This window comes from Pteropus medius, unplaced genomic scaffold (genome assembly GCF_902729225.1).
Source record: "Pteropus medius unplaced genomic scaffold, Ma_sr-lr_union100, whole genome shotgun sequence".
Taxonomy (NCBI): Eukaryota; Metazoa; Chordata; class Mammalia; order Chiroptera; family Pteropodidae; genus Pteropus; species Pteropus medius.
Genome location: NW_024352787.1, coordinates 26874864 through 26879495, shown reverse-complemented (window position 1 = coordinate 26879495; position 4632 = coordinate 26874864).

The following is a 4632-nucleotide window of genomic DNA, read 5'->3' as shown; positions in this document are numbered from 1 at the left end:
CAGTTGTCTGAGATGACATCATGGACCCATCTCACCTTTGAGCACTTGCTATATACCAGACTCTTACAGACATAAGCCTTCAATATCAAAGGCTTGTGAAAACTCCTGTCTCCATAAGAGGAAACAGGGCTTCCCCGGGTTAATGACTATTGACACTACCATTATCAGGTATGACTAAGTGATCCACCCAAGCTCTCATGCTAATCAGTGTTAATCTCAATCACAGCAAAGACCACTGGCCTCCTCTGCACCCGCAGTCTGCTCCTGGCACCCCAGCCTGGGAGTTGCAGAAGCAGCCTGTTCTGGAATTCTAGCCGCCCCCTCCCCAACTTCCAAATCCCCTCTGAGCACAGTGTTCTGCCTCTCTCCAGCCAGGCTGATTCTGCGCGGTGAAGTGAGACTCAACAAGTTGCCCAAGCCAGCAGCATCCCATCTATTTTTGGCTGCAGACCCTTTACCTCCAATGAAGTCTGACCCCTGTCCCCGCGGCAGGTCCCTTTCTTTCCTGGCTTCTTGCTGTCAGAGGGGTCCCGGCTGCCTCTGGGGAAAGACTAGCTGCAGAAGGCCTTTCTCATTTTCTAGCCGAAGTGTTGGCTCTGGGCTGATGCTGCCTGGTACCCTTTAGTAGGCGGTACCCTCTCTGGCTTGGTCACCAGCATGAGGGCAGGGCCTCTCCCCTGTGGCTGCCTGTCATGGGTGCATCCAGGCCTTTCCTTGCTGGCCCTCAAAGATGTCCCTCTTTTCCTGGTCCTCTCCTTTATCCTCATGCTTCATCTTACCTGTAAACTTTCAACAGCAGAAGCGACCATTTGATGTTCCCTCCTCACTTGTCTTAAGTCGGGCTTATCCTCACCAGTCCCCTCATGGTGTCAACCTGTGCTGTCCACTCCTGCGATGTGGCTTCTGAGCACTTGAAATGCAGCTAGTCCGAATTGAGATGCACTCTAGGTGAAACTTGCACATCAGTTTTAAAACTTAGTTCAAAAAAGAATGCAAAATATCTCATTAATAATTTTCATATCAATTACATGTTCAAGTGATAATATTTTAAATGCACTGGGTTAAAAATAGCTTATTATTAAAACTAATTTTCCGTATGTTGTTTTTCATTTTATATGGCTACTAGAAAATTTTAAATCAGAGGAAGAGAAGGTTTCGGCCTTAACGTTTGCAGCTGGAACTCACAGATAAGGGCGAGTGGGTGAGGGAAAGCTGTGAAGGGGTCCTTCAATCTGCCTTACTGCTGATTCTCGTTGAGAATGTCTACCCTTAGTCTGCAGCCATACCACCCTCAATGTGCCTGATCTTGTCTGGAATGTCTACACTTGAACCCATACTACCCAACCAGCATTCATTTCTGTTTTAAACCTGGGTCTATATGAGAAACTCATGCTCTTCCTATTAGTGTAAACTTGACTTTGTGGGACTGGCTGAAGGGACCCTCAGTCACACAGAGACATAAATAACTGACAGTGGAGACTTTCTCACTGGGAGGGAACACGGCAGGGTCTTGGATCTGGCCAACATCAAGCTCTTCTCAGGCTAGCCAGGCAGCCCGCGATGGTCTCTCTCTCTCTCTCTCTCTCTCTCTCTCATTCTCTCTCTGGTCCACTGTTCCATGTAGATAGGGATCCTGCACTCACAGATAAAAGGACCATGTGTAGACAAGGAAAAAAATAGAAACCACACTTGCAGGATTCTGGAGGTCTGTCTACACCAGCAGTCTCTGCCCTCATCTCCTGGAGAGCACATTTTTGCTTATTATCTGATACTCTTAGATGACAAGGGGCACAAAAGTTCTAACTGGCTTCACTGATGGCCAGGCAGTGGGGGATAAGATGAAGCACCAAGCTCAACCTGTGGGGGCCAGTACCAAGGACCCTCAGAGAGACCTAAGGAGTGAGGATGCTGAGGGCATAGGCCTATAGGATGGGAACTGAGACCAGAGAACCTCAGCAAGGAAGATCCAGTGCTCAGCCCTCTAGGACAAACCTGGTGACTGGGGAGCAGCTGCACTGGCCAGAAGGGAGGCTGGCCAGGAGCAAGGAGAGTAACAGAGCAGTACAGCTGGGTAGTACAAGGCCTTGAAGGCCCTTCTCAGAAGTCTGGACTTTACCTGGAAGGCAACTGAGGGTTTCTGAGAAAACCAGTGACATAGTCAGAGCTGCGTGGGGGCTGGTGGCTCTGTCTTTCCTAAATGAGTGCAACTGGAGGGGCCGAGGACAGAGATGGCCCGTCAGTGACTCACCTGGATGCCCAGCAGGTGAGGCTTATCAATGATAATGGTAAAGCAAGGCCTACCCAGAATTCGGTGAACCCTCCGTGGGAAGTTCTACATTTAATGACCTTATTTAATCTGTATAGCTGTGCAGGGAGGTGGCACAGAGCAGTTGAGGACTGTTGGGTTTCGAATGTATGAGTGAATGAATGAAAGAATGTTGGTTGATAACTGTATCCTCCAGTCCTTACATTCTGTATTTAATGTATCGGGTTAAATTGCACTGGGTAATCAGTTTAATGGGTTGGATTTTGAACTGAGGCCCCCTTTTGAGTTGCACAGAGACTAGTTCGATACGAGTTAATGTTGCTCCTGCAATGAGCATGGGATGCTAAGAAGGAGGGGGGACACAGGTGCGGGGTGGGACATAGGGCCCTGGTCCTGCAGAGAAAGGCCTGGCTCAGCAGTCTATCCCTGTACGTGCCCCTCCACACCTCTCCTCGATCCCCCCAAAGCAAGCCCTCTCCCGCTGGCTCCAGCCTCTCTCTTGGTCCTGGAATTAATAAAGACTCTGAGCAGACTGCGGTTTGCAAGTCTGAAAGCCGGTTCCTGCCCACGTCATTGCCCTGAGAAGAGTGGGGCCCAGCTCTTCCCCAGCACCCCATCCTTCCCCCTTCCTTGGAGGGGGCAGGCACACAGATGCACCCCTGGTCTCCCCTCCCCACCAGAAGGCACATCTCAGACACTGAGCCTCAGACCCTGACCCTGAGCAGCTCCTACCCTCTCAGCAAGGGCTGGCTTCGGTGCATGGTCTCCATCGGCTACCCCCAAAGCACCCTCAAATAACACACCCTGGGAGTAGGAGCTGCACACTTGCTATGCAAGCGAGTTGCAAGACAATTCTCCTGATATGCCCACCTCTCCCAAACTCCTGGAGCACCTGCCACCTGAGAGCAGGAAGAGGAAGGGGTGGTCCAGGGTCTTACGGTGGCCGATAGAGAGTCAAGCCTAATAGTTACTCTACAAATAGGAGTGGTGCTTGCAGAACCAGTGGTAGTAGTAGTGGCACTAGTACTAGTATTAGCACCAGATGAATACAGAGCATTTCGGATTTGGCAGGCACAGTACAAAAATATATGACCACATTTTATTTCATTTTATTTATCTTTACAATAACACTCCTAGGCAGAGATATTTATTACCATTTGACAGATGAGGAAACTGAAGCCCTACAAAGAGGTGACCTCGCTATAATGTGCTAGAGCCAGAATCGAATCCTAGGCCCCCCTGAGTCCAGCGCCTGCCTTCGGCATCTCCACTTCTGGCCACCCCTGGTAGTCCTCCAGAGTGCTACGGTGCTCCTGGCTAGAGGAGAGATCTTTAAACGTCTTCCCTCCGAGCTGTGGTTGTGTCCTTTCCTCATTCTCCATGTGGGTGCGGGAGAAAGCTCTCAGAACTTGTAGCCTCTGCTTTTCCCCTCCCAGGCTGTGACGGGGCAAGTAACAGCTCCCCTCTCCTACCCTCTGGCTCCCAAGTTTCTTCCCCACTTGGGCAAGGAGGCATGACCCTCTCCTCCCCGCCCCCCACCCCAAAATCCCCAAGGTCCTCATCTTGCTCAGTTAGGCTGAAACAGACAGCCCTGGAAATGCTGGTCCCAGCTGTTTCGGCGCAGGGCCGCCCCCTCCTGGCCGCCCGAGAAATGTCGATCCTGGGTGTCTTCCTGGGGCAAGGAGAGAACCAGCAGTCTGGGGGCTCCCATGTCTGGTCTAGGTGCTAGCAGTGCTCCGTGTTGGGACAGGTGGGGGCCACCTATCAGTCTTGGAGGGCTCCCCATACCCCACAGGGCACCTGGGGGATCCAGCTAACCTTTGCCATACCTTGTGGCCTGCACAGGCCTGTATGTGGGACTGTGACCTTGATCTATGCAAATGGAACCCCTGTGGTGTGTCAGGGTCCCCCTTCCAGCTTTCATATGCCCCAGGGGACAACAACAACATGATTTTACTTTCCAAGCCATTCTGCCTACAGCCCCTCAACCTCTGCAGACATTGGCCCTGGGCCCCAGCCCCAGACTTGCCCAACACCCCACTTCCCCAGCTTTGGGCAGGGCCTGTCTCTGGCCAGGCCTGGGGGTGTTGGGGAAGTCTGGAGGGCCAGGGTGGGGGCAGAGGCTCGAGACAGCTGGCCTGTGTCCCCGCACTGGGCCTAGGGCCCAGCCTAAGGGGCGGGGGCCTGGCCACTCAGGCCTTGGCTGGGGCCGGATTTTTGGCTGGGCTGCAGGGCCCTCCCTCCCGCTTCCTCTCCTGAGGGCTGTCCTGGCAGAGGCCCCCCTCGCACTTTCTGGCGGGAACAGGGCCAGCAGTGAGAGAACAGCCACAGAGGGAAAGCGGGAGAGAGATGGGGGAAAATTCGTG